We start from the raw sequence: 10,069 nt of genomic DNA, 5'->3' as shown, positions 1-10,069 counted from the left end.
GCTAGGCAATTATAACCCACCCGCTTCCATGATGCTTTGCAACTCAGGCCAGCAACCAATCAGAAAAGCCTGGCTCCTCCTTTAAATAGTTTGCTGCATGGTGGAAAAGTGAAAGAAGAGACTTCCCTCTGCTGCTGCCATAGCAGCCTGCTCCAGCAGCCTGTCTTTAAAAGGCGGCGCAAAGGGATAACCTAGGGGTGGAGGCTGGAGAACAGGTACGGTCACCCTCTCTCCACATAAGAGCTCTAGCACATCTTGCCTGTAGGATCCCAAAGCACTTAACAAACTGCTGAACAAACAGGATTGTTTGGCCAGTCATCAAAATGCAGCCACTTCTGGGGAGCACACGGCAGTTTCACAGCCCACAACCGCATGGTCACGTTTTGAGGACAGGAAGTGAAATACCTGTGGCTTGTATTTTCAAAAGTGAGACGAGATTTGGGAGGCTTCTTTTTTGGGGGCTGCTCACCTCAAGCCATCTCGGAGGGGTCTTGTTTTCTGAGGCGGGGCGCTGTGGCCCTTTCTGAAAATCCAGCTCCTTCAAGGTATCTCAAGTTGGACCCCTAAAATCACTAGGCCTTGGTGAAAATATAGGCCACTGTAGCCCAGGGAAAGCGCAGGTGGAATGTAAGGGGGGCAGAATGTCCTCACCCATGTTGGAATTTAGCCAGGACATGTTGGGGATCTACTGGATCAATTGTTGAGGAGCCATTGAGGGAGGGGGACCAGGGATTTACTGTGGGAGAGGGCAAGGATCTACTGGGGATCACTCCCAGTGAGGCATCTACTGCTGACTGCAGAGCAAGCAGAGAAGGGGGGATTCATGGGAAGCTGCTCAGGATCTTCTGCGAATAAGGGTCCTTTGAAGGATCTCCTGGCAATGGGGGAGGGGCTAATAATTAGGGAATCTCTTTGGGGAGTGAATGGAAGAGGACTTGGGCTTGTGGGTGCAGAAATCAGGGAGGGGTTAGCTGAAATGAGAACACAATGAATGGTATATAAGTGGAGATGTCCAGCCCTGGCATCCCTCTGTCTTACGTGCCTGAGAGATACATTCCTAAAGCTACCATAGCAGGCGAGCGTTGGCTAACACCCGGCACTGATCCATGCCCCTTAGAGGAGTCCTTGTGGCACCCCAGAGACTAACATTTATTTGGGCATAAGCTTTTGTGGGCTAAAACCCACTTCATCAGATGCATGGAGTGGAAAATACAGGAGCAGGTATAAATACATGAGAAGATGTGAGTGGCCTTCCCAAGTGTGAGGTCAGTCTAACGAGACAATTCAATTGACAGCAGGATAACAAGGGAGGAAAAATGATACAGACTAACACGGCTACCACTCTGAAGCATGCCCCTAGAGAGGTTTATACCACACAGGCAGCGGGAAATTCAGCCTCCTCCCCAGCTCTGCTTCTAGAGTCTCGTCTCTTCTTGCAGCAACGCATGCAAAGCCCAATCCTCCATCCCAGCGAGTGCCGGACGTCACCATTCAGACTACCTAGTACTTTGCCTGCGCCAGCACCCGGGGCAAGCGATGGAGGCCATGGCCCAAAGGCTTTGAAGGCCAGGCCAGTAAACAAAGATCAAACGAAAAGATCAAAGCTTTGTCTTGGGCAGGGGTCGGCAACCTTTCAGCAGTGCTGTGCTGAGTCTTCATTTCTACACTCTAATTTAAGGCTTCACGTGCCACTAATACATTTTAATGTTTTTTGGAAGGTCTCTCTATAAGTCTACATATTATATAACCAAACTCCTGTTATATGTAAAGTAAACAAGGTTTTCAAAATGTTTCAGAAGCTTTATTTAAAATTAAATTAAAATTCAGATCTTATTAGTTTAGTGTGATCCTTGCCCTGGCTTTTCCTTGCTGAGTTTTCCAATGTCTAGTGACACCTATTTGGATACTTTAAGCTGCACACAGGCTTCTGCGTGGTCAATTGTTAACCAGCTGGCAGGAGGTCAGCGGCTGGAACCCCAGATTGGCAGCTGAGGTGAGTGGAGCTGGCGGCTGGTAGGGCTGAGCAGGGCCGGAGGCCTGGACCCTGTCTGGCAGGGGGCCTGCGCTGGAACTCCAACCAGAAGCAAGGTGAGTGGGGGGCTGCAGCGGGGACCCCGACTGGCAAGGGGCCAGCAGCCAGAACCCCAGAGCAGCGGCGGGCTGAGCGGCTCACCCCAGCACCGCTCTGGGGTTTCGGCCGCTGGCTCCTGCCAGCCGGGGTCTCAGCCCGGTGCCAGCCTGGGGTTCCTTCATCCAGGCCACCAGCGGGCACTGAGTGGGACCAGTGGTGGAAACCCCAGACCGGTGGCGGGGTGAACCGCTCAGCCTGCTGCTGCTGGCCTGGGTGAAGGGTCCAGATATTGGCTCGCATGCCACCTTTGGCACGTGTGCCATAGGTTGCCGACCCCTGGTCTAGGGGCTGATTTAGGCGAGAGGCTGATGAATCCACTAGTGGCCCATCGCAGTCCTTTCTACACAGTAGCCAATCCTGCTGGTAAATCCCGAGGTGGCTGGTTCAGTCTCCCAAGATATTCCATCCAGGAGGTCATTATTACTGAGCATCTCTATTGTGGTGGTGACTGGAGGCCAGCCAGGCCAGGACCCTAGGCACTGTGCGACTGCATCTGAATCAGGGGAGGTGCATAGGCAGATGAGCCCTGTTAACTTTCCCCTTCAGAATCCATCCTGAATGTTATTGAAACTCACAAGTTATATATGGTCCCATGTCGAGAAGGAAATTGATTGGGCTGGATGCTACCAGCGTGTTGCATACGATGAAATTACATTTTGTCGGCAATCTGCACGATATATGGGCTCTTTAAATTTTATATGGGGCCCAATAAATTGTTTGAAATCTCCAGCCTCGGGTGATGTGGCTGGAATGCAACATTTTTTATGAGTCGGCAACTGGGCTGGCGGCGTCGAGATGAAAAGGAACCGAGTCACATGCGAATGAAGAGTCATAAAGCAAATGCAAAACTAGCCAGGAATGGCAAAGCTGAAGTCAAAGTGATTATGGAAATGCAAGAGCGGGATGTGTGTGAGTTGTGTCTCTATAGGCGGGTTTCTGCGTTGTGTCTGTGCGGGTTTCTAAGTGTGTGTTGTGTCACTGTGGGTGAATCAGATGTCTGAGTGTGTGTCTGTCTCTCCCACTCTGTTGTGTACATGTGTGTCTGAGATCGACTTGTTTGTGCGTGTCAAATCCTAGGCAAAGCTTCGGGGGGGGGAGGGAGGGGCGTTGTCCCGGAGAGCACACAGTGTTGTCCCTGCTGCACAGTCACGTTGTGTTACCTCAGTGACAGGGACTGGTCCCTTTGCTGGCCTCTGAGATGAGTTTTGGTGGGTCTCAGCCTAGTTCCTCTAGCAAACAAGCGTCCCCACCACAGCAATCTGCCCGACAATCCACTTCTCCGCAGAGAGGCCAAGGGCTGCATGGCCCCAGAGCCTGGCCTGCCTGCTCACCTGGATGCTGTTACTTGAGGCTGACTTAGATTCTTCCCTTGCCTCTGCCCGGGCTGTGCCTGCCCCACGGCTCGCTTTCTGGGCCCCATTCAGTGGCACTGAACTTGCTTGTTTGTGTTGAAGCCGCTTGGACAGGTTGGTGCCTGCTGCTTCTCCCCAGCCGGGCGAGGCTGCTCTGGCTTTGCAGACTCGGCTCTGTCTGTTGTGCCAAAGGGGAGGCAGCTGGGCACCGGGAGAGCTGTTTGGGGCCCGATCCTACTCCCGGCCAGTGGGAGCTGTGGGGGTGCTGCTTAGGGTGGGGGCGGCGTGCGGAGTCCCCTGGCTGCCCCTACGCATGGGAGCCAGAGGGGGGACATACCGTTGTTTCCAGGAGCCACGCAGAGCGGGGTAAGCCCTGGATCCCGCTCCCCAGCGTGAGCTCGAGGGCCAGATTAAAACATCTGGAGGGCCGGATGCGGCCCCCGGGCTGTAGTTTGCCCACCTACGGTCTAAACAGACAGGCAGTGGGAGGGGAAATGGGGGTACTGAGCACAGACCTGCCTTAGGTCATTCTGTGTCCTAGTCCACTGCTCTCCCCACTAGGCCACGCTGCCTTCATCTTCATTCATTTGCTTCCCATGATGCCCTTTAAACACTCTGTGATGATGTCTTTGTGGCTGACCGGCATTTCTACCTTAGGCCCAGATCGAGTGCCTGTGCTGAGCCCTGCTGAGGCCGACGGGACCCTGTCCAGGCCTGGGTGGAGCAGCTTGCAGGATTGGGGCGGCGCAGAGCAGAGGGAACGCTGCGGAAAGGTGGGTCCGTGGCAAAAGGCAGCTGCGTTGGGAGGGCAGGCGCTGGGAGACGCCACAGCTTTGCCAGTGGCTTTTTAACGCCATCCCATCCCTCCTAGTTCCAGCCTCTTGATTGTTCTCTCTGCTTGATGCTTATACCCTCAAATAGCCATAGACTCTTCCCGCTCCCCGTCACTGCTCTTCCAAGCCAAAAAGATTCAACCCCTCTTGGAAACTGACCCCCTCCAGCCCCCTGCTTGTTCCTAGGACCACTCCCTGCCGTTTGTCACTGATCACAGGAGGGGGAGCAGCCACCCAGGTGCCTTCCAGAGCAGGACACCGGCGTGAGTCCTAGCAGGTGTATCTCATCCCGGGGACGGGATGGAGCAGAGCAGCCTGCTCCTGCTCAGCCAAGGTCGTTTCTCAGCTCCCTGGTGTGTCTGAGGGACATAAAAGTGGAAAACAGCTTGAAAATGGAAATCCAAAGGGGCTGCTGCGTCCCAGCGCAGCTGTGGCAGGGCATAAACTGGAGTCCCTGGACCTGCGTTTGCTGGATCTTTGCTTAACGAATGGCCCAGCGGGGGGGTGCGATCGAATCCCTGCTGCTGAGCAGCCCGAAGCGAATGGGCTTTTCTTTTATCGGGCCATGCAGCTGCCCCCCTGCTTTCTGCCGGCAAAGGGAGCTGCTTTTAATGGGCAGGAGATGTCAGGGTTTGATCAATGTAATAGCAGAGAGTCTAGCCACAGAGTTTGCTTTGATTCCCACCCCACACACACACACACACACACACACCTGCTTTCAAATCCTCGAAGTGGCAAGTTGCTGGATTTCGCAAGGAGCTGATGAGCTAACCATCCATCATTAGTAAATAGTCATTAATAATGAAAGCTTGGCTCTCGCGTTGTGCGTTTCATCCACAGCTCTCAGAGCTTAGCTGGGTGGGTCTGTGGGGCAGGGACTGTGTTTTTTCTGTGTTTGTATGGCCTGCTCCGTCACCGGGGCGCCTGGGCGCTACTGTAACACACCTAATAGAGACCGTACAGCACCTAACACCATGGGGTCCTGGTCCATGGCTCAGGCTCCTAGATGCTACCATAATCCCCCTAATGTACAACACCCAGCACAATGGGGTCCTCGTCTATACTAGGGCTCTGAAGCCCTACCATAATACCATAACAATAAAGGGGTTTACAAAGGAGAGTCTGTGTTTTTGAGGCCTCCTCTTACTCGTGACTATTATTTATTTCTGTCTGTGTAGAGGATCCAGCCAAGTTCAGGGCCCCATCATGCTGGGTGTTGCACAGACACAGAGTGAGAGACTGTCCCAGCCCTGCATGCAGTGCTGTTAAACCCGAGAGGTGAAAGAATTCACAAATCCCCCCACACCACCCACCTGAAATCATGAGACTGCCTTACAAATTATGGGGATTTCCTTCTCTCTTTTTAAACGGGGGTTCTTCCAATTTGCCATCTGGATTTTGATCCTTGAGGGGCCGGGTTCTCAAGCTTCTTTCTGCAACCACGAATCACTGTCCAGGGAGTATGAGCCCTGAAATCCCCAGGAATCGTTATCTGACTGTTCAGTGAACAGCTTGGCTCCGCAGGGCTTTATATCCCCTGCCTGTGCACACAGCACCCTGGGTTTGTCTGCTGCTCTCTCTGCTTGGGCGATAAGCCAGGATTCCACCCTGAGACAACCCCCCCTAATTCCTGCCAAGCAGGCCTCGTTTCATTACCCCCCTGTGGAGAGATGGGCCCATGCCCTGAGTCCAGAAACCCCCCATATTTGGGAGAGTCCCTCTCCCCTTTCCCTGCTTGCCCCTCCTCTGTTGTCCCCCCGCCCCCTTTAGTTCTACCCCTTTGCTGCCTCCCCCCAGGAACAACGCTTCCTTCTCTCTTTCATTTGCACTCAGCTCCTCTTGGTGGAAGGCAGAAGCAGCTGCGGGGTGAGGCACAGGGACAGACAGACATTGCTGAAGTAACCAAACACCTGATTCCCACAGAGGGACAGATTCTCTATTTCCCTGGAGCAGTTACTTACCCATGTGCCCTTGGGTCAAGATGATCCAAAGTGACTAGTGATTTGGGGGGGGCATGATTTTGGGGCCTCTTTATGAAATCTCTAGACTAGTCATTGTTGAAATTCATGGGGTGAAAACGTGGTCCCCTTCTAGCCCTACATTTCTAGGGTTGTGTGAAGGCAGCAGCAGATCTGTCTGCCTCCCCTGGCCTGGTGTAAAGGAGCACATCTCGTCTCGCTGACAAGCCACGTCTCTTCCCGTCCACAGAATACGCAGCGCGTCTCCTCTCCAAAGCACCAGGCCAGGTCCTGGAGCCCTGGGCCATGGCTATGCTAGGGACACCTTGGCAGGCTGGGAGCACTTCACCGGTATAGTTCATTCCACCCCACCCCCAAGTGAAGCAAGCTACGCTGGCAGACGGGCAACGCCACCTGCAGAGCTGTGCCCAGGCTAGGGAGGGCCTGACTCTTCATCTGTGAACGCCAGAGGTTGGCACTATTAGAAGAGCTGTTTCCCGTCTATCCATTTCATCCCTGGCGGGTAACGTTCTTTGTCTTTGGGCGTTACCGCAGCTGTCTGAGCTGACCCACCTAGCCAAGTGCTCTGATGGGATCACTCCGGCCCAGGTTTCTCCCCCTCCCACCCCCCAGCTCAAAACAATTTTTCTTGCCATTGCAATTAGCAGGTTTCCTTTTCTGGGGCCGGAACAATCAGCTGGCCTGCTAAAAGAACAGGAAGCCCTGGCACGTAACAGAGGGGAACACGCACAGCGCACAAGAAGGCTAATGGGAGCGGTCGACTTGAAGAGAAAATCTGGAAGAGGTGCCAAAAAAGTCATTAAGTCCCTTTTCCAATGGGATTTTAGAGGAGGACGGCCTGAATATTCACGAGCGTGCTCTTCCTTTGCGGGAGAAGTTCCATCAATTATCACAAGGTTGGCATCCGGGTGGCGTCAAGGTTACTCCCAGCATAATGAGAGAGGTGGGTCCTGGCTGGCGAAGGGACAGCTTTGCTTGGAAACTCCAGCAGAGTTTCTGTACATGGCTGATTATTTTTCCCTTACGTGCTGCAAAAGCCACATGCCTAGGCCGATTGCCTTGAAAACTGGTGTGCCACGTGGGGGGCAGGGCTAGTGTGAATGGTGAAAATTTGGGGTCAGTTGGCCAAGGGGTTCCTAAGATACAGCTCCTCCCTCCCCAAGGGACCCATTTGAAAAAAATAACATGGGCCTAATTCTGATCTAACACCAGCACAAGGGAGTAATCTGACAAGCACTTGACCAGGTGCTTAACTTGAAGGTTGTGGGTCGTTCCACTGACTTCAATGGGGCTACAGATGTGCTTAAAGTTTAAGCGTGGCTGAAGTTCTTTGCGGGATCAGAGCCAGAGAGCTGTGCAGAATCACGCCCTCCAGCGGACGTAACGCTAATGAAATCACTGGCGTTACCCCACTGTGGAATCAGTGGGAGATCAGAATCAGCCCCATGATTTATACAACACAGTTGTGTGGTAACAGGGGCCATAGAAGTACCTAAGGGCTTGTCTACCCATGGATTTCCTCTGGAATAGCTAGTCTGGAATAACTGTTGTGCTTTACATTTACACCCGACTTTAATCCAAATTAAGTTTCAAGTGTAGACGTGTGTGTGTGTGAGAGAGAGCGAGAGAATGAAGGGTGGGGACTTTACAGAGAGTTCTGGAGATCTGTAACTCCCAGACCAAGGAAAAGCTCTTCGTCCCACGCACCAGTTTGCTTTTTTTCTGCTTGGCCAGCAGGGGACTGGCACTGAGGCAAGCCAGGCTTGTCGTCCCTGCCGTGAGCTCATCCAGAAGCGCTTTGACGGTGGGTGTTGCCTTGCCACCTGCGTGCTTTCCTTCTTTTTCAAAACAAAATCTTTGCAAGCAAATTTAGGCTTCTCTTGCCATCCCTACCCTGAGGCTGGCAGCTGAGGAGCATCACTCTAGCTGAGATAAAAGAAGAGTGTTAGGCAGTGGCGCAAAGGGTGTATGTACAGCTCCTTGCACAATGGGGACCTAGTCCATGGCCGGGGCTCCTGACTACAACAATACAGATAAATAACAGCTCTCTGCTACAAGGGGTAAGTTACTGTCCATTGAGCAAATGCTTAAAGTCTAGGCAAATTAACCATCATTCCCTGAAACAAGCCTCACCTCAGTCCCTGGAAAAATCATGGAGCAGGTCCTCAAGGAATCAATTCTGAAGCACTTAGAGGAGAGGAAAGTGATCAGGAACAGTCAGCATGGATTCACCAAGGGCAAGTCATGCCTCACTAACCTAATTGCCTTCTACCAAGCTCCAGCATGGGTCAGCAGCGATTCACACGGCTAGTTGATTTGTTACCCTTCCCTGGTTCCCGCTGCTTTGACTTCACCCTTCAGCCCCGTGGCTGGGAAAGGCAGCCCAGGACGTGGGCGCTGCACTCCGACATAAGAGCGAGCCCTGTTGCTCAACAGCATTATTGTCCGCCATTCTCTGATGTGGGCCCAAGCCAGCTATTAAGTCACTGGACTTGAAATTGGTCCAGGAGCCTTTCTCCGAGAGGCCAGGTCTCGTCAGAGCGGCTTCGGTTTCTTTCTTCTAGCGGCCTGTGCTCCGGGCCATGCACACGTCTCCTGCGGGAATGTGATGGAGATTTGCCGCATTGGGGGTGGGCAGTATGGCTGCTGCCAGAAGGTGGGGTGTATTTCACACTGGAAGAAGGAAGTGCTGGGCTGGGACAGAGATGATCATAGAATCAATCATAAGACTGAGAGGTCATCTAGTCCAGTCCCCTGCATTCACGGCAGGACGAAGTATTATCTGGACCATCCCTGACAGGCGTTTGTCCAACCTGCTCTTAAAAATCTCTAATGGAGATTCCACACCCTCCCTAGGCAATTTATTCCAGTGCTTAACCACCTTGACACTTAGGAAGTTTTTCCTAATGTCCAACCTAAACCGCCCTTGCTGCAATTTAAGCCCATTGCTTCTTGTCCTGTCCTCAGAGGTTAAGAACAACAATTTTTCTCTCTCCTCCTTCCTTGTACATACTTGAAAACTGTTCTCATGTTCCCTCTCAGTCTTCTCTTTTCCGCATTAAACAACCCCAGATATTTCAGTCTTCCCTCATAGCTCATGTTTTCTAGACCTTTCATCATTTTTGTTGCTCTTCTCTGGACTCTCTCCAATTTGTCCACATCCTTCCTGAAATGTGGTGCCCAGAACTGGACACAATTCTCCAGTTGAGGCCTAATCAGCGCGGACTAGAGCGGAAGAATTACTTCTCGTGTCTCGCTTACAACACTCCTGCTAATACAGCCCAGAATGATGTTCGCTTTTTTTCAATAGCGTTACACTGTTGACTTATATTTAGCTTGTGGTCCACTATGATCCCCAGATCCCTACTGCAGTCCTCCTTCCTAGGCAGTCATTTCCCATTTTGTATGTGTGCAACTGATTGTTCCTTCCTAAGTGGAGCACTTTGCATTTGTCCTTATTGAATTTCATCCTATTTACTTCAGGCCATTTCTCCAGTTTGTCCAGATCATTTTGAATTTTAAGCCTATCCTCCAAAGCACTTGCAACCCCTTCCAGCTTGGTATCATCTGCAAATTTTATAAGTATACTCTGTATGCCATTATCTAAATCACTGATGAAGATATTGAACAGAACTGGACCCAGAACTGATCCCTGCGAGACCCCACTAATTATGCCCTTCCAGCTTGATTGTGAACCACTGATAACTACTCTCTGGGAACAATTTTCCAACCAGTTTTGCTCCCAGCTTATAGTAGCTCCATCTAGGTTGCATT

At 52.0% G+C, this 10,069-nt stretch overlaps 1 protein-coding gene across 1 annotated transcript in view; it reads left to right on the top strand.

The window, feature by feature from the left end:
* The first annotated feature begins 7,087 nt into the window (after positions 1-7,087).
* Positions 7,088-10,069, top strand: part of CELF3 (CUGBP Elav-like family member 3) — an 86,342-nt gene continuing 83,360 nt past the window's right edge. The window contains exon 1 of the mRNA XM_044990823.1: positions 7,088-7,238. The gene's annotated coding sequence lies outside the window, so the exon portion shown is untranslated. The remainder of the gene's footprint in view (positions 7,239-10,069) is intronic.

This window comes from Mauremys mutica, chromosome 17 (genome assembly GCF_020497125.1).
Source record: "Mauremys mutica isolate MM-2020 ecotype Southern chromosome 17, ASM2049712v1, whole genome shotgun sequence".
Lineage (NCBI taxonomy): Eukaryota > Metazoa > Chordata > Testudines > Geoemydidae > Mauremys > Mauremys mutica.
The sequence above is the reverse complement of the archived record's forward strand: the minus strand, read 5'-3'. Positions and strand labels throughout refer to the sequence as shown.